Consider the following 20689-nt stretch of genomic DNA (forward strand, 5'->3'; position numbering starts at 1 on the left):
GTTCTGTGGAGATTCTTTGCTGGATCGCTCACTTAAATTCCCTGGACACATTTATTCCAGGTGGCTACTTATACTTCTTTCTTATGCACCTGGTTATCCAAAGTTACACATACAGTCTTTTTCTCTGAGGTCCTCTTGCCCCTCCCTTCTCCAGGCAACCCTTTTGGACTGGACCCTTTGCTGACTTTCTCTCCTATGACCTTACCTGACCCTGGGAAAGAGTCAAGCATTCCTTAGCCAGTGAGGAATACCAGTGCAGGAGGCCTCTCCACGCCGTACCACCAAAGCCAAACCTGCTTTTTTTTCCTTTAGAATTCCCAGTTTACAGATTGAGAAAGCTTTCTTCGGAACAAGCACAGTGCTTTGTAACATCCAATTTTGGAAAACATTTTAAGCTCTTTCAATTATTGCTCTGAAACCCCTCTCCTTATATTTGGAGTAAGAAGTTAGCCTCCTCCCCCAAATGGATGGGGTGAATATGGAGAGCATAACATGTTTCCAAAGAAATTTTTCTGCAAATCCCTGATCACACATGCCTTCTCTTCCCATCTCTGTTTTTATTCTTGATCTGTATGAGAGATTCCATAGACCAGATATCATTTCATGTAAAATAGTGTATTGATCAGAAAGGGTTTGTTTTATACTTTGGTAACAAATATTTATCTTATTTGACCTCAGTCAAAAACAAAGCAGGGAAAATTCCATTCTAATTTCCTGTGTTATCTGACCAAGTGACACAAGGCAAATTATTTAACGACTCTGCAATTTTCCCACATTTAAAATGAGGATTAAATGAGGTCATGGGATAATAATAGTATTTCACCCTTAAGGTTGTTGTGATGATTTTATGAATTAATACGTATAATGGCTTAAAAGATGCCTGGCTGTCATACAAACTCTGTAGATGTAATTTGTTATTATTTATTTTTCAAAATTCAACTCAACTGACATTCCCCTAACAATCTTTCCTTAATTTATCCTGTCAGTCAGTGATAAACGTTCCTTCCTTGGTGTTCCCAATACAATTTAGGTGAGTTCTGCCTCTTTGTGTTTTCAAATTTGGTATCATGTCCCTACAAATAGACATTTGTGTGTTTGTCTTCTCCTTTAACCTTTCAAGCCAGGGACTGTGATATGCTTGTTTTTATTTCCCAAGCATTTAGCATGTTTGATGAATGAACAAATGGACAGGACAGATAAGATGGCTTGCCATTCAAAAACAGGTAGATTAGATAGATCAATTCGCTTAATATTGTCAGCAGATGGCCAACTTTGCTGAGGTAGATGAATGAATGAAGAAAGCCTACAATGCAAACAAGTCTCTGAAAGCTCTAGAAGAGCACAGAAGTATGCACAGCTTACACATTACTCTCCCAATGTTTTCTTATTAGGGCCTTAAGAATTTGTAACAAAAACAGACTGAAGAAGCATTGGACTCTGCTAGATGTTTAATGATAATGGGCTGTGTTCAAAAAGGAAGGTAAATAACTTCATAGTCATTCTATGTGGGTAATTTACTGAAAGAATATCAGTCTAAAAAATGGTGGTATCCATTGCTCCCCCTTATACTTGGGTAATTCTAGCTGATCATTTTGTTTCAGGCCTCAGAGAGAGAAATGACAATTCATAATTAATCAAATTAGCTAGATGATGAAACTTTATTATTAACACTGAAAGGTATGACAAAATTAAAAACAATCTCTAATTATAATTACCTTGGCCTTATAATGCATATGGATAAAAGACTATAATGCATATAGAATTGAATATAGTAGAATTATATATATTTTTGATTCATAAGGAGGTTTTAATTTTAAATTAATTCTTTAAAAGTAATATAAGGTTAATTGGGACTGAAAGACATCCAAACAGAAAGATAATTGATTTCCCTGATATTCAAAAACAATTTAATTGTTTTTCAAATCGACACTTTCTGCAGTTACATACGGGAGCTGCTAAAAACATTAATAATTAAGCAAATGATAGTAAAAAAGGTTTTCCTTTATGATTTATTTTTCCTGTTTTAGTCAAAATGTTCCACTCATTTAGTTCCATCAGATCTGAAGTTTTGGGAATTTTTTGAGCTACAAAAAATAAGTTATGTTAACCTTTATAATTCTCCATGAATTCTCCCTAGCACAGCTTTAAGAACTGCTGTGGAAGCTTTGCTGGAACTTTGGATATGTCCTCTTGTGAAACTGTTATCCTGCCTGCTTCAGTCCTTTAAGGAGCCCTGTTATGGTCTGAATGGTAACATGGAGAATGAAGACCTATGTTAGACTCAGTCTAACTTCACCTTGCTACTTGACTTTGGGCAGGTAATTCAAACTCAGTTTTTGTTATAAAGTGGAACATATGTTTAATTATTGGTAAATTGTAGAGGAGTATATTTACTTCCCAGGGTTATTTTAAAGCTTACAGTTGTCAATCTTTATTAAGTGCCTTAGACATGTCTATGTAACCTACAATAAGATTATGATTCTAGCAATAGATTTTGATTGTAAGGAGCATAACTGAGTTCAAATAAAGGGATGAGTGGATAATACCTTTCATGGTGTGTGTGTGGTGGTAGAGGTGGTGGTGGGGTGAATCCACTCTCCTCTGTTCTCAACTTGAATATACTAATATAATCCAGTCCAATTCAGAGGGACATACCCGTTGTCACCAGATACGGGCACCCTTATTTTGGTGTTTGAAAACTTGAAGCACGGGGAGGGTATTTAATTCACTCATAGTTTGACTGGATGTTTGAATTCGAAGTATAGGTAGGACAATATTTCTCTTTATACACGGGCAGGTTTTCCTAAGAGATCAACAGCCGGCCAAGGTGCTGAGTCAGTTCTGTCGAAAACAGCCCTGAGCACTTGATTGGTCCTTCTCCAGCTCCTCAGGCCCTGCTGGTTTATAAGCCACAGACCACCTGTGGACCACTCTAAAGGATGGAGACCCTGAAGCATCCTTTCCACTTATATGACCTGTCTTCTTTAGGCTTTCTCTTTTAGACACTCTCATTCAGTTTCTTGTCCTGAAGTCTGGCTCCTATCTTCAGCTGAAACGTCTTTATGTAGCTTAGATCACAGAGATAAGTAGATTGGCCCAAATTAGTGGCTCTGTCTACTGTCAACTCCCTGAAAATGCCACCAGGATAAACTGTTGACCACTAAAATAACCTCTTGATAAAGGAAAGCAGATCGTATTGCTTAACACAATAAGGGAGACCAATATTTTGACAGTCATAATAATCTCTCGAAAGAGAGGGATGGCAAGGGTAGAATACCTATGAGAATTTAGAGATCTAATTTGAGATAAGTTTTTCAATGCTGGAGCCAACTTGAATTTAGACAAGTTTGTGACATAATAGTTTAAGGTTGGTGGACACAGAAAAGCAAGAGTCTTTAATAAATAGTCTTTTGATGAGCCTACTGAATTTACCTATTGTCCTAAGGAGGAGTAAGGAGAGATAGTTGAGTAGTCTGGTGTTCAGATTCATGGATTTCGGGAACAGTTCTTGAAATAAATAATAAAGTCATTTGGAACTTCATCTTCCTAGGCTAGGCTTTCCTAAAGTCATGTGAATTTAGACGGGAAGCTGTGTGTTTTAGTTGGTTTTCTGTTCTCAATTGTCAATGCTGGTGATTATTAGAATCACTCGGATGGGGGTAGGCATTAAAAAAAGATATACCTTGTTCCACATTGGGCAACTAAATATTTATTTTAGGGGATGTGCGTGGGCATTGGTAAATTTTTAGAAGTTTCCCAGGTGATTCTAATGTTCAGCCAAGGTAGTGAACCAATGACCTAGATCGTCTTTTGAAGCCAAGCCACATAAGTCATACACATATGACCACCCAGAGTTTTGCCATGTTTGATCACATATCCATCTGCGGTGGTAGAAGAGGGGAGAAAGAAACTGGGATGTGTAAAATATAAGGTTGTTCTTTCTAAGGACTATGGGTGTGGCAGGTAACTGGAAACGTGTCTACTGAAAGTATTCATCATCCCTTGGGAGTGCCTGGTCTGAGGTGTTGTGCACTCCACCCACATTTTTTATCCAGGTGTGAAAAGGCCAACACCCCTGCAAGTCATAGTCGTTTAAAGTGGTAGGACATGAGTGTGTCAGGAGCCTGTATAAGCTGGATATACCAGGTGTCCTTGATGACTAGAAGTGGGTGGAGGCAGCAGAGGGGCATCTTGTTGTTCCTGGGCCATGGCCCGGAGGCTCCAAAAACCACACACTGGAAAGATGATGAATCAGCTAATCAGCGCAGGAGTGCCAGCTTATGGTTAGGAAGAAGCTATAGGGAGCAGCAGGGGAATGGAGAAGTGGGAGAGCGGCTGTAGGCCTGTTAGGGCAAGAGGGGTTTGGCAGGAATTTAGACCAGTATCCCATGGTACTCTTGGTGGGGAAAGGCAAGCTGAGTAGGCACTGGGGTTGAGGCACTAGGGAGAGCATCAGGAAGAATCTGGTCACGAGTTGGCAGAGAAGAAAAAAGATCTAGTCTAGGGGTAACTGCTGGTGGTGCTTTGATCGCAGGCTTCTTCACAATGGCAGAACTGCAAGGATTGTGTACAATGACCAATCACAGTCAGCAGGGAATAGAGGGGTAGTAGCAGAAAATGGGAAGGGACAATTCTTCAGTGTTTCTCCCAATGCTGCCAAGACAAAAAACAAAAACAAAACTTGTTTTTCAGGCCAAATGAACAAAAAATACCTCAGCATCATTCTTCTCAGGGAGGAATCTGATGATATCAGTTCAGTGGAGTTGCTACCTATGGGCCGGGATAATTAGAAGGGAAGATAAGCAGCTACAATGTTGAATAATAATAATAATAATAATAATAATAATAATAATGTTGCAAAAACTAAAAAAAAATAAGGTGTGGTAAGATTAGAGAGACACAACTATATCATATACTGCTAGTTTATAAATAAAATCCCCTGGAAGAACAATCTGGCCTCAGAAAATGACCTGAGAACAATCCCACTCCTAGGAATAATTCATAAATAAATTCTTATACACGTACACAAGAAGACATTTACAAGAATGCTCATTAAAATGATTATGAAGCAAAAAATTAGAAATAGTTCCAATGGTTGAAGAATGACTAAATTAATTATGATATATTTATATGAGGAAATACCACATATTAATTAAAATAAATAACTTAGACTAGAAGAATTGACATTTATGGATAATAAATGAAAAGGCAAGTTAAAAAATACATTCAATATGGTGGTATGTATATATTTCTAAAAAACACATTAAAGCGTAATATATTTCATTTATGATACACATGTGTATTTAGAAAAGACATAAAAATATAGATTGCATATGCTCTAAACCCATGAGAACAATTGCCTCTGGAGAGAGAATTAAAGCTTGGAATGATATCATAACTTAATGTATATTTTTTTATTTTTAAAAACCTGAAACATATGTAATATATTTTTATCAAATTGGTAGGCCTGGTTACATTTCCTTTTGGTTTTACTGACCTTAAAACAAATTAACCAAAAATAGATATGCAAACAACAAGCAGCTCAATCACAAGGTGTTCTTCACAACATTTGGTGAATTGCATTAATTCGTTTTATCAAATGCAATATAGCACATTGAGAAGCCCAGGAAAATATTTAGTCTGTGCTCCCAAAGAGCTCACAATGTGTAACATACACATACACACACGTAAAATTATGAAGAAAATAATTACACACACATAATTATAAGTGTAAATATAAACTTTTATGGAAATACATATGAAAGAGATATTAATTTTTATTAAGGAAAGAGTAAAAAAACTGCAATGCAGATAAAACATTTTAGATTGGCTACTCGTAAAAGTAATTTTTATAGCATGTAAAAGAAGAAATGGTGTTCAGGAAGGTGGAACAGCGTGAGTAAAAGGGTATAAAGATATAAAACATGAAGATTTTTTTTCCCCATAAAACTAGATCAAAATCTTTAGTACATGTTATCTGGCAACATTGTGACAGCAAGACAAGTGACAAGTGAAGTTACAATGAGTGACATTTCTGCAGAGTACTTGACAGTGAAAAAGTGCTTCTGTAAAAAATAAAATAGACAGTTGATGTAAGAAGTAAGGGTCTGAATGCTCAATCCAATCATTTAAAAACACATTATTTCCAACTATTTACAAATATATGTTTGTATGATCTTAAAGATAAGTTTCCATACTAAAGCCTTTGAATAATGCTGTTGATTAATCATGTTCTACCTCTGAGTACTTTTGGTACCATCTCCTACACTCTGAAGACACACAGTGGGGGCATAAAAGTTTGCTACTGTATAGTCATCCCATGAAATGTGAACTAGCTACAAAGCATAGTCAGTATTAACAAAGAGGCCGTTTCTGTTAACGGTTTATTTTCTGAATACAACTTCTGTTCCTATCATATATGTGAGTTTAACGGTAAATCAAATCACATTTCTTTAAAGCTTACACATTTTGAGAACTGTCGCTTTAACTGAGGAAAATGGAAAGGATGAATGTAAGCAAGTGAACAGAGGCTTTAATTGACAGTGACATCTGCGGTACCTGATGACTCATCTAGCATAAAGGCCGAGTTTTCATTTCCTGAGAGGAAGGTGTGTGTTACGCTTCCATTCCTTCCTTCATCTGGGTTTCAGAGGTTATGCTGTGTACCAAGGAGCCCACTGTGGCATTCTCTTTAACATAAGCAATGGGGAAAGACGTGAAAGTGAGGCCATGGCCATTTACATCCAAAATCACTGCCTTTGTCATCAGCGATCTCAGTCACCGGTCTGTCACATTCACAGCCAGGTCAGATGCAGTTATTGTCAGGCCAGCCGTCGGAACTCTCTCTCTCTCTGTCAAGGGGGGGATGCAGTGACTAATGTGCCAAATGAGGGGTGGATGAGAAATGGATAACATGAAGATATTTTTAATAACTCTTAATATTGTGTGATTGGATCATGTGGACTATAAAGGTAAATGCCAGAAAAATGGACCTAGAAATTGGTGCTGGGTAGTAAAGAGCCTGTAATGCCATATTAATAAGTTTGGGGGACAGGGTGAATTTCAGTAAAATAATGCTGTTGGCGATATGGATGCTGGATTGACTTGACGTAAAACTGAAGGCAAAATGGCAAGAATGCAAGTAATAGCTACTCATCATTTACTACTAGAGATAAACATTTAGATAAAGCTGCTTCGATGTAAGTCACTACAAATATAGCCTCAAAACGTCAGAGGTGAACTAAAGGTCAAAGCTGAAAGGATTAGCCTGCGCCTTTCAATTCCAGAGAGAAGCCACTGCTGAGGCTCCAAATAACCAGAAAAGTGGAGCACAAAGTTGCTCTTCACCCAGCAGAGAAAGGTTTCTGTTGACTATTTCTCATTATAAAGAATAAATAAATATATAATCAACACTCTCCAGGCAAAAGGGTTTTATTTATTTGTGAAGCCAAACCAGCTTTCTTGAATGGTTCTACTATAAACAGGAGCCCTTTGTAACTGCATCCTTAAAATTCTGGTGAACCTGCCAAAGGGTGGGTCACCTTGGCTGGAGTAGTAACACAGATTGGCTTCTCCACAGGAAAACTGAGGATTTGCAATAAACCATCAAGGACCCTGAAAGCACTTGTTTGAGTGATATTGGTAACTTGTGTGACTGAAATCCTGGCTGAGACAGAATTTTCTCTTTGGCCCCCGCCCTTCTCTGACCACACTGTAGAAAGAACAGTGTTATGGGTGTCAGGCTTTGGAGCTCTCCCTAGTTACATCTTTTCATCCCATGAGTTATTTATAAAGTTGTTTCACCTCTCTGGGTTCCAGGGCCCTCATCAGAAAGTAAACTTTATTTCTCTCAACTAATTACATCTTGGTCTGGAACATGAAATACAGTAACCATATTACACAGTAGTTTGGTTCAACTTGCTGATTCATTGTCCTTCTTCAAATTCCTTCCACTAATTCAAGCAAAGGGAGTGCTATATTTTTGAGGTGTCTCAAAAACATTCCTGTGTGCCCTGTGGTCTTTGAGGGGACTGATGATTCAAATTGATTGTCCCCGATCTATAGAGCATTTGGCACAGAGAAGTAGTTGAAGGCCCAACCAGATGAATATGGGTGTAATTAATTGATCCCAAAGGATCTGAGAGCTTGGCACCAGGTAACTCCCATAGGTGTGTGATGGACTCTGGCCTCTTCTGACTTCCTGGAGAACTCCTTCAGGGACAATTTACTTGTTTGGCTGCTATTTTGGACTAATTTTATTATTCTTGTTTCTGTTTCTAACATCTGGCTCCATGAGAGAGTCTTCCTCTTTCTTATGTTGAGGTTGAAGTTCTTAGTCATCTTACGGCTCAGAGTTTTGTTAGTGAATTCAGAGTAAGATTGGTGCTCCCCTTGTAAAGAAGGAATATGGAAGAGGTAATCTGAAGGCCCTTTAAAAGCATTATTCTTTGCCTTGCCAAGGGCTTTTAGCTCTGGGCTTTGGAGATGAGGGACAGTGTAGAAAAAACTTACACAAAGTTCTTTGACTAGCTGTGAAACTTTGGCAAATTATGTACCTTCCAGGATCTTTAATTTATTTATAATTAAAGTCAGAGACAAAATGCCCAGTTATAAAAATTGTTAGGATGGTTACTTGAAGAATAAGATTTTTGTAAGACATCCGGGAGCAAAGTAAGTATTCAGCACATTAGTTCAAGTTACTATACTATCCAGTTCTAATCAACCAACAAAAAAAAATACAGTTCCTTTCTAATAGCAACCTTGAATTTGAAAATTGCATTTTTGTAAGTCATTTTTTTCAGTTTCATTTTTTAAGATTAAGAATAATGTTATCACACATAGGTTACAGTAGTTGAGAATGTGATAGAGGTGGGAGCTGAGATGGTAATTTTACTTTCTCATGTACTGATCCTCTCCTCAACTGGCTGTACCCCTGTTGACTTCTGTCATACCTCACAAACTAGTGCATTTCTCTGGGACTTCTTTCTACTTTCCATTGATCTTTCTGGGTAAAAGTCACCTTTCTGGTTATTCCATGTTGCTACCTGAGTCATTAAATGTGGCTGGAGAAGAACAAATAACGATGCCTTGGGCTCACTTTAAATTTACAGCACAAACTCAGATGTGACCTCAGGGCTACTGAGCAATCCAACTGGGTCCTATGAGTCAATATATACCCTTCTCCTCTTGTTAGACACTACTAATATTTTATACCTTTTCTCCATATCTGAAACCCTCTCTTGTCTCCTTGCTGATACACATTACTTTGCTTTTCATATTCACCTAAAAAAAAAAAAAAGCTATCAAAACAGAACTTGGCAATCCTCCTTCCAGCAAACTATAGCCAATATTCTGTGCTATCTTTTCTGTTAAAATGATGAGCTATTCCTGTTCCTACGAAAGTTAGAATTTTCACTTATGCACTGAATCCCATTTCCTTTTAATTTCTCTTAACTTCTACGTCATAAATTTTATGCTTTCTACCAAATTAATTAACTGGTTAATATCTGAACAGTTGATTAATTAATTGATTAATTAATTACTTCTGATAAAGGCATTATGCCTCAGCTTCCTCATAGGTAAAGGGAGAAATAATAATAGTGCCTCCACCTCATGGGTTTATTGTGAAGATTTATGGAGTTAATACCGGTAAAGACCTTAAAAAACTGCCTGAGCTACAGTAAACACTACATATATATTAGTTCTAATTATCAGAGAGGGCACTAGTCTTCTGATCTTAGCTGTGCTAAGTTTGTGAGTATGTACTACTCTCTGGTTATGTATGATGTTGAACAATATATTTTAATCTCCCTGAGCCAGCCTCATTTTCTCTTCTGTAGAATGTACATATTTCTTTATGATGTTTTAGCAAAATAATGGATATAAAAGCAGTATATTAAAAAAATCCTAAATTTACATCATTTATTTAAAAATGCTTACCACATAGGGTAGAAAGAATGGGTGAAAATTATGGAGAAAAAAAAAAAAAAGAAAATTACGGAGAAGGTAAAACAAATAAAAAAAACAACCATAATACACAATTGTCCAAATTGAAAATGGTACAGTCTGGAGTGAGATAGTTTTATTCCATTCCCTTAATCCTCCCTGTCTCCCTGTCTCCCTTCCTTCCTCCCTTCCTCCCTTCCTCCCTTCCTTCCTCCTTTTCTCCCTTCCTTCCTTCTTTGGTATATACAGTCATCTATCACATATTTGCTGAGTATTTTCTCCTTGACAGGCCCAGTGCTGACTATAAATGCTTTTCCCTCCAGTAGAGTTAGTAATCAAGCAGAGAGAAAGGCCCGCTTCATACTGAATATCCATTTGTAAATGGGTGTCAAAGGGAATTCAATCTTCAGATGAGTGGTTGAACTAGATTACAGGTTTCACAAACTAATGATCTAGTACTATTTGGGTAGCTTTTTTAAAGATACAGATTTCTAGACACCATTTCTCAGACCTACTGAATAGGAGTTTTGAAAATGAGAGCGTGAGATTGCAAACAGAAGGAATCTCTATTTTCTAAAAATTTCATCAGGGAATTCAGATGCAGAGAGTCCATAGGCATTGACCAATTTGAAAATGTATTAAAAGGCCTCTTAGTCGTTCCAATATAAAAATATAATAAAAAAATTGTAAAGGACACTTAGGTATTATTATTTTGGGTTTCAGAGTTTAGAAAGAATTAAACATAGAGTGATTAAATTATTTTTTCTATTGTTTTAAACAATTGCTGTTTTTCTGATAGCTTTTACATCAATCATTTGTGTATGCCTAATAAAAATGAGGATAAAGTATTCCATTTAGAAGCAGAAAATAAGATCATTTTGGAACAGTGATCATTAGAAATGGAGGCATTTTAGATTTATCTGTTTAATTTCCTCATTTAACATATGTTACCCCTGTGTCCTGGAGAGGTAAGTGTTCAAGAATCATTGGCAGAAATGGAGCTCAAATTTGTCTTCCAAATTCCAGCCTGGTGATTTTTCTGTTAAATAATACCTACAGCAACTAGAAGTATATACATTATTTCTAGTCATAAGATTGTTTCTTTATGGGTTTCAGAGCAAGCACCATAAATGTATAAATATCTATATATTTATTTTAATTTCTTGAATGCTAAAGTATGTGAGCATCTTGGTCTCATATATTTAGTCAGGAATATCTTCTCACTATTTCTGCATTGAACACTAATGAGTATTTTCCTGTGGGAATTTGGCATTGTTTCCTGAACTAAAATTAAAGAAAGTTTTCTCCTAAAACAACTGGAAACATCGCACGTGTTCTATTCATTGCCTCGTACCAAAGCCAGACTCGTAAATCCTTTCCTGATTTTGTCTGGACAAGTCCAAATTAGCTACTACATGACTACCCAGACAGCCTTTTATAATCAAAGTCGGTTGGCAAATGGGAGGAACTTTGGCGAAAGCTGTGATTTCTTGTGCTCTTATAAATTGCCGAGTCTAGAGGGAAGTGAGAATTGCACAGTTGCTATTTTTCTAATGAACCCTCTTAGAATCGTAAAGTGGTAGAATGTATTAGAACCAAAAAGGCTCTTTGGGGATAATTTAGTTCTGTGTTTCTGTGAAAAGGACCAGGTTTTTGTTTGTTTCACCCCAGCACCTATCTGTTTAATGTGAATACTTTTAGAAAAACAAAATTAAAATGAATTACTAAAAAAAAAAATAAAAATATGCAAAATATAGGCCCCATGTTTTATCTTATCAACACAAGAAAATAAAATTACTTTGTCAGAATGCTGTATAATGTTTTTAAACATTTGCCCTCAATGTCTATACTCATCTTGAATCAGTAACAAAAATTTTAAGAATCAGCATTAGTCTAAGGATCATATATTGAGTAGCACTGATACAGTTCATCTCCTTTATTTTATATATAACATTCCTGAGACTGTTGGAGAAGTGACTTTACTCAAGATCACAGAGACAATTGGTACCAGAGACAGGATCTGATCCCATGACCTCTGATTCATAAGCCAATGCTCTTGGTAATAGAGTGTGCCACCTCCATTGGTAACTCTTAATGAGGATATAAGGGGATGCTATAAGACACTTGTGCAATACAGGCACCCATGCAAGTCACCACCAAGGTTCATATTGATTAAAAAAGGTTTCACTTTTGTATAAATTCCAAAACACTTACGAGTTGGGTTCTTTCCTCAAAAACTATTTTGAAAGATGAAAAAGGCTATGAAAACTTTTAATGTAGTTTTTATATCTTTATTTAAAAAACTAGGCAGATTGGATTTGCTAAATTATATTGAATATAACCATTTTAATATTCAGCTTACTCCAGGAATACAAATCATAGCAACTCCATGTGATTTGTACATTTCTTTTTTCTTTTTTTTGGATGCCGACTGATATTCTAACTGATGACGCTTAATTTTGCCTTATTAAATAAATCCTCCCTGGGTAAAGATTATATGCATATTACATATACACATATACATATAATACATATATACATATTACATATATACATACTACATATATACATATACATATATTACATATATACATATATGCATATTATATATATACATATACATATATACATATATATAGTTCTTTTGTCATTTCTATTTTACAAAACATAGCAACTCCATGTGATTTGTACATTTCTTTCTTCTTTTTCTTTTGGATGCAGACTGATACTTTAACTGATGACACTTAATTTTGCCTTATTAAATAAATCCTCCCTGGAGAATTGAGTACCAAACTGACCTTGATAATTTCCATATGTCACTACTTAATCACAGAAGATTAAATCAAAACACACAACTCCACAAATAAGTTTGCATATGGAAAATGTGCAAACTCTTAGACTTTTCATTCTTTTTTTTAAAAAACCTGAAAACATTTATCCATAAAGATATATGTGCTCCTATGTTCATTGAAGCTTTATTTACGGTAGCCAAGACCTGGAAACAACCAAAGTGTCCTTTGATAGATGAATGGATAAAAAAGATGTGGTACATATACCCGGTGGAATACTACTCTGCCACAAGAAAAGATGAAATAGTGCCATTCGGGAGAACATGGATGGATCTTGAGATTATTATCCTAAGCAAAATAAGTCAGGCAGAAAAAGTAGAGAACCATATGATTTCACTGAAATGTGGCATATAAAACTGAAAACAATAAAGGAAAAACAAAAACTGAAAAAACAAAAACTCATAATTCTTAAGGTTTATCTTGGTCTACGTGTTACTGATTGTTAGATGAGAACAACTAAGTTAATATTGTACACATTTTAGCATTGTTCATAAAATTATACATGATATAACTATCCAGTTAGTTTTTAACTTATCAACAAGTTGATATATTACTGAACCAAATGTTAATTTCTGGATAGAATTTTTCTAACTTGTTTTGTAATTTTCCATAGAAAAAAATTATAAATGATTTTGAAGTGTCTAAACTAGTAAGTAGCTTTATTTTATATATAAGATACATGGATTATAATACTTTTCTAAGAGAATATTAGAAACTTACAGTCATCTTTAGTAATCTATTTAAATTCTTTAAATGTGCACAGAATTCCCAGAAACCAAAGCTAAATCTAACTCTTCCTTAATTAAACTAGGAAACACTTCATTCTAACAGCCACTGCCTTACTATTAAAGAAGAATGGATTCTCTCCTAGCTCCATAACAACAGCAATACTTAAAAATTTGAAGTCTGCAGAAGACAAAGAGATGGACATCTTAGCCAGTCACCCTACGCCTTGAACTATTTACTTCCAATTAGCTGTAGATATTCTAAAGTTATTCAAAGGCCTGTTTGGTCCTAAAGCCTGTGTTCTTGTCACCAGAAATATCATAAAAGCATAACTTTACCCAGTGGGATTGATACAAAAAAATTTCCAATCATCTATCTTCTCTTAATTATTTTGAACACATCCGAGTCAATAAGAAGCTAGCATGAAAAGTGATCTATTGGGAAAAAGTAAGACAATGGACAGTAAGAACTGATGAAGAGCTTAAACCCACAAATGTGGAAGGAAAAACTCACAAAATCCCAGTTGAATAATCTATTTTTGTTGATTCTGTAGGAGTTTCTTGTTATTGACACATCCCCTTCCATATAATCATGGATGAAGTCAACTTTTCAGCAGATCAAGGCAGATTTACAGTGGAACTAATGAAGGTTAACTTTCTGTAGACCTCTCCTGAGGCATGGGAGGAGCCCTTGCATTAGAATTCTATGGTCTTATGCTTTTATAAAATTTACAAATGTTTTACTCCCCATTCACTTCTGTTACACTTCTATTCATGAAGTGTGACCTTGGAGTGGCCAGAGGGAGGTTGAGTTGGGGACACATTAGTTTGGGTTCAGTGGAATATATTCATGAGGCACGCAATAACTTAAGTTAAAAGTATTTAAATGCTACACAGCAGCAATGAGCACACTTAACACACAGATCTTGGTCTCTAAAACCATCTCCACTGACGCGAATCAGCACTTAGTACCTATGTGTAGTACCAGTATTGGGACAGCTCAAAGTGAGCCTGATAAACAACTTGTTAGTCCAGAGAGTAAAGTGTCCTCAAATATATAGGGACATGTACAAGAAGACAGGAGTAAGCTTAAAGGTGCTCCCAATGACCACCTAAGGGATGATATGATAACCAAAGTAATTAAACACAGTCATTAATTATAAACCATGAATACATGGGAATTCAGGAGTTCACAGGATAATAAATGAGCACGTAAATAACTGGAGGAAAAGAGAGAAAGTATGACAAATAATAGAGTAAATAGGGTAAAATATTAGCAATAGGAGAATCTGGGTAAAGGTTATATGCATATTAAATATACACATATACATATACATATATTACATATATACATAGATACATATATATATAGTTCTTTTGTCATTTCTATTTTTTAAACTTTTCTATAAGTTCAAAGTTATTTCCAAATTAAAAGCTTTTTAAAAATAGACTAGTGCTAAGCTTTTCCTAGGAATAATTTTCAGGAATATTTCTCCTGTATTCCAGCAATGTGGCATGAAGGTGCACAGTCAGAGGTCATTTTGTGCTAAAAATGGGCCCTGTACTTTCCAGCACATGAAATATAGCAGTAGAGGCAAAACAAGACTTGAAATGCATTGATCCATAAGATAGTGAGTAGGAAATTCTTCCAAACATCAGATGTGCTATGATATTTAAACAGACATTTAAGTTCTGATCAGCACCTGATCAAAAGGAAATCTCTCTAGACAGAAAATATGTAATATTGCATGCTGTGCAATTACAAACATCATCCTTCTTTAAAAATCCGGTTAGGAACTGTACAAAGTAGAATGTATAATAGCTGTGTTTGGTGGGATAAAAACCTTTAGTAATGCTATAATAGCTAGTACATCTGTACATAAATATTCAAGTTGTATATATATCCCAGCATACGGGATCATGTCTTAACATCTGCTTCACCGTGCCCTGACAAGTCTGGAGCTTCCAGATGAAAGAGCATGCAAAATTGCCTTTGACACAGTGAAGTGGCCCGAAGAAAAAAGTGTTCCAGTGACAAATCTCCTACACTTTTCATCAATAAGTCAGTATATGTAGCATAGTCATTATTTGACTGGACAATTATGTAACTCAGTGCAAACCTATCAGACGATTTCAAAAGCATTTGAATTCTTCTTGGTCTGACATGTTCAATACTGAGTAGTGAAGATGAAAGTTTTTAAAACTCAATAATGAAAACAAACTTTGATCAATCATCCTCGAGCAAAGATTGAATTCTGCATCTGGCCAATGGAGTTATGGGGACTGGATTTACTTTTCCTCCCCCTACACACACGTTAAAATAACAAAAGAATCTGGTCATAATGTAAAAAAAAAAAAAAAAAAAAAAAGTTCACAAAAGGTCAAGAAGAGTGCCTCTTCCCAAACAGCTAGACTAGAAAAACTCCTAATTTATGGAGCTTTGGGTGGAGTGCTCAGAAAAAGGGTCTCATCTCTGGAGTAGGGTAAAATTAGGCCTAGAATAACTACTGCTCTACTCTCTCTTAGAAAAGCTTAAAAGCATGACACAAAAAGATCAAACTGTTTCCAAGTAACTAAACAGCATCTTAGAAGGAAGCTAAAGACGGAGTATGAATACCCAGCACTGTGTTCATTTCCTAGTGCTGCCATACAAAGTACCAAAAACTGTGTGGCTTAAAACAACACAAGTTTATACAACTCAATAGCAAAAATAAAAACAAACAAAAAGCCCACAATCTAATTTTAAAATGGTCAGAGGATCTAGATAGACATATTTCCAAAGACACACAGATGGCCAACAGGTGTATGAAAAGATATTCAACGTCACTAATTAGGGAAATGCAAATCAAAACCACAATGAGATAGCATTTTGCACATGTTAGAATAACTATTATCAAAAAGACAGACATAACAAGTATTGGTGAAGATGTGGAGAAAATGACACCCTTTTTGGTGGGATGGTAAATTGGTGCAAACACTGTGTAAAACAGTATGGAGTTTCGTCAAAAAATTAAAAATGGAACTATCGTATGATCTAGTGATTCCATTTCTGGGTATTTACCTGAAAAAAAGTGAAGACACTGATTTGAAAAGATATAAGTACTCCTGTGTTCATTGCAGCAATATTTACCTAAGTGTCCACCAATGGATAAAGAAAATGTGGTATAGTTGACATACATTATTTATTAATTTCCAAGCATTAGTTTTAGCTGTACAGTGTAATGATTTGATATTTGTATATATTGCAAAATGATCACCAAAACAAGTGTAGCATCATCACTATTTATAGTTATAATTTTTCTTTCATATTGATATTTCAAATTAAATTTTAGGACTACAGGATTTTTACTTTTTCCCTTCTATCTTACATATTTATCTTTTTTCTTTAACATATGAAAAATCTTGGCTCTCAAAAGCATCAATGATGATATAATTAGAATATCATATCATCAGACATTTGCTTTATTCCATATCATACATTACATTGTCTCAGAAAGACATAACAACAATGTCACCAATATTATGGTCACTGAAAATATTTAAACACTTTAATATGTTATTTTTAAATCTCATACAGATAACTCAGTAAATTGGTTCCTTTTGAAGAATTAAAACACCCAGATTTGTCTGATCTTAAATTAAATGTAGGGTTTAAGTTGGCACTCAGGGTGTAAGAATGATAATGGACTTTATAATTAGACACACTGTGTTTGAATTTCTGCACTATCACTTCTAAATTTTTCATTTGAGTTAGGTTCTTCACTTCTTGGAGTTCTGCTTTCCTCAACTGTGAAACAGAGATAATACCTACATTTTATAGTTGTAAGTATTAAGATTCACACATTTAAAGCGCCTAGCAAATGATAAACTCTCAATAAAATAGTCATCATTAGATTTGAAGGAAATATAAACTTGTGAGCTGGTAGTACTAGAAAGCCTTCAACATGTTACTAAAAAAGATCATCCACTTTCATACCCTACAATATGGTCGTAAAACCATATAGAAATGATCCAAGTGGACACTGACATTTCTTAGTAAGTATTTAAACACAATTGTGTCAGACTTTCTAAGTACTTTCATATACGCTCCCCAATTCTCTGAATGAATCGGTAAGATATTACTGTTTCCTTTAGCATATGAGGAAATTAACCTGGAGAGTAAAAGTGGATTTGAGGCCAGACATACCTGAGCAGTGACCTACATCTATGACTTTGGATTTATATAATAACCCAGCGCTTTTTTTCTTATCTCAGGCACAAGAAGCTGTATTATTGTGCAGCATATATGACACCACGGCATTGCACAGATGGAGAACTGCAGATGATGAAAACCTGACCACCTTCCCTTTGGGCACTCCAGAACTACTGCTCCCTTCCTTTTTATTCTCTCCAGAGCACACATACTGAAGCCAAGACAACGAGTTTACCCAGGGACTTTATTGGGGACATGGCTGGGAACATTCACAACAGAGAGATTTACAAGGTTTAGCCAAGTCACTGTGGTGCATTTTTCCATGTGATACATTTTTTTAAGTAAAGATGTGGTTTGAGGATTTAATATCTCTCAGCAGTTACTGCTTGTTAAACCACTTGGTTTTCTCTATTTGAATGGCATGTGAAATTAAGTGGTAATCTATTTGTAGTGAAACACCAGAAAAACAAACCACTGATGTGGAGTACAGATTAGCGAAAAACACATTTTATTGTCTTAGTCACGGATGCCATTGGCTGGAAGAAGATGCCTTCAATGAGTTGCTCTCTGCCAGACCACAGCATGTGGCAGACAAACAGCAAACAATGAGGTCAGACAGAAGTAGCTCGCTATCCCTAACGCAATATCAATTTTAATAGAAGCCTGATTGGTGCTTGGTGTGATGTTAAAAAACACTGTACTGGAAATCAAGACGTGTGGGTTCTAGTCCTAGTTTTACTAGTAACCAGATAAATGATTTTAGTCATTTCTTCTTTTGGGGCCTCAGTTTCACCGTTTATCAACAAATAATGAAGAGAAAAGTTTAGATGATACTTAGGGCCCTTTCCAATTTGGCAATCAATCAATATGTATTTATTTATCACCTACTATGTGCCAGGAAATTTATTATGTGCTGAAAATACTTTAATAAACAAAAGAGATTTGATTCCTTCCTTTTTTAAACATGAAGAAAGAGGCAACAAGTTGGTTTATAAGAACTTTATGGGGCCTTAAATATTAGGAGTAAGAAAGCCCCAGGCTTTCTACTGCTGTGCCTGGAGGACACTATACATTTGTATTAATAATGTAACTTTACTGTCACTCCCCACTTTATGCTCTAATTACTTCTTGCTGGAAAATAGCAATCCCCTCCTCACTGGCCTCCTTATCTTCATCTCAGTCCATCCATATAGCCATGTGAATTGCTATCAGAAATTGCTGTCAGTGATCCAAGAAATTATTCATATAATTCCTTTTTCAAAAAATCATATTTTCCCCATGACAAGCAACAGCATGCAAGCATTATAAATTCCTTAAGATGAGATTCACAGCCCTTCACGATCTGGCTTGAAACTGTCTTTCTGATCTTTGCCCATCCCATACATTAGTCTATGTTCCAGTGGAGCTGAACTACTTATCTCAGCAACCATCGTCTGAATCACAATCTCAGTTATCATTGTCAGATTGTGCTCCTACACTGGGAGCCCTCAGAGAGCTGAGATGGCTTCTTATGTTTATCTGAATTCCGTGTGTAAGCCAGCACTTGGAAGCATCATAAGTACTCAATAAGATTGGCAGAATTAATTGGATACCCTTTGGGCAGGATCTTTCCCTACCTGTTGTGTCTCTCACACTGCAAGCTCTCAATAAATAGCTGTTGACTGTTGCCCCACCAGTGCTAGGCAACAGCCTGTGAGCTGCCAACACCAGCTTCACTGGGGAGATGTTAGAAATGCAAATTCTTAAAACATGTCCCAAGGATCTTTGAGGGTGGGGACTAGGGAATCTCCAAGCTTCTCCAGAATTCTTATGCATGCTAAAGTTTGAGAAGCATGTCCCTAACCATTACCAGGAACTAATTTATAGCCTCTGACTCATTTTTCATTTAATAAAATTGCGGTTATTTAACCAGTGCCAAAACATTTTGGCCAGGGGTTCCATTGGCTGATAAAATCTAAAGACATAGCCAGAATAAAGCCTGAGTATTGGCAAAGTCGAGACAAATGCCAAGAATTATTTTAAGCTGTTTTGCTTATCACAGCTCCACTGTAGTCTTTAACTCTACTCCCAATGAATAAAACAGCAAAAATAAACACATGCAAAGGTTCATAATGTGAGCAAACTCCCTGTACTATAATATTAATTCTGTTAGGCAAGGGCTAGGGAGGTGTTGTGTTAATCTTCATAGATAACACAATTTTTAATTTACAAAGACCTCATGATAGCAATTAATTTTTAATCAATTATTTATTTACTAATTTAACCATTTACTCTTTCAACTAATATTTATTAAAGGCCTACTACGTGTAATCATTATGCTAACTCTTGTGGAGTTACACAAATAATTAAAGGGCACAGTCTTTGCACTCAAATCGTTGATAGCATAATAGGGGAAACACTATTATAAATGTGCAGTTTTAAAAGAGTGCCATTTGTAAACACCAGGTGTCAACCAGCCCCGCACATGAGCCCTGACCCCAGCTCAAAGGACTCAGGGAGGCTTCCTGAAGGAATTGGTATGTGTTGATTGAGAACAGAAGCATAAGTAGAAGTTATCGAGGCTAAGGGTGCAAGGAGAAGGCATGGAGGGGGGAATTGGGTAAAAGGACATTCCAAATAGAGAAAATCGCATTTACATGGGCCAGAAAACAGGGTGGATACAGCATGTGCTGCCTTTATGGGACCGTAAGTTGTTCAGTCTGGATGAAGCAGAGAGTACAAAAAGGGATGAGAGATGAGGGAGGTGAGGCCTCCTAAGCCATGGCAAACTGAAAGAGTCTAGGGTTGGGGGCGGGGAGAGTGGGGAGAGGAAATGGGTCAGCCAAAAGGAAGGGGTTTCAAGCCAGCAAAAAATAGCCAGTCTAATTTCTCTTTTAGGAGACTAATCTGGCTCAGCTATGTACGAGTATAATTGATTAGAATGATGCAAGATTGGAGGCAGGGAGGCCCAATGTAAGTATTGTGACCTGAACCAAGTA

General features: G+C 36.0%; 1 long non-coding RNA gene across 1 annotated transcript; it reads left to right on the forward strand.

Annotated features, from left to right (window-relative positions):
- Positions 1–1389: 1389 nt before the first annotated feature.
- Positions 1390–20446, forward strand: LOC141571006 (uncharacterized). Its single transcript, XR_012495455.2, has 3 exons — positions 1390–1480; positions 2138–2318; positions 17774–20446. It is a non-coding gene; the product is annotated as an uncharacterized LOC141571006 (long non-coding RNA).
- The last annotated feature ends 243 nt before the right edge of the window (positions 20447–20689 follow it).

This window comes from Rhinolophus sinicus, chromosome 17 (assembly GCF_057876585.1).
Source record: "Rhinolophus sinicus isolate RSI-liver-muscle chromosome 17, RSI-T2T, whole genome shotgun sequence".
Classification (NCBI taxonomy): Eukaryota; Metazoa; Chordata; class Mammalia; order Chiroptera; family Rhinolophidae; genus Rhinolophus; species Rhinolophus sinicus.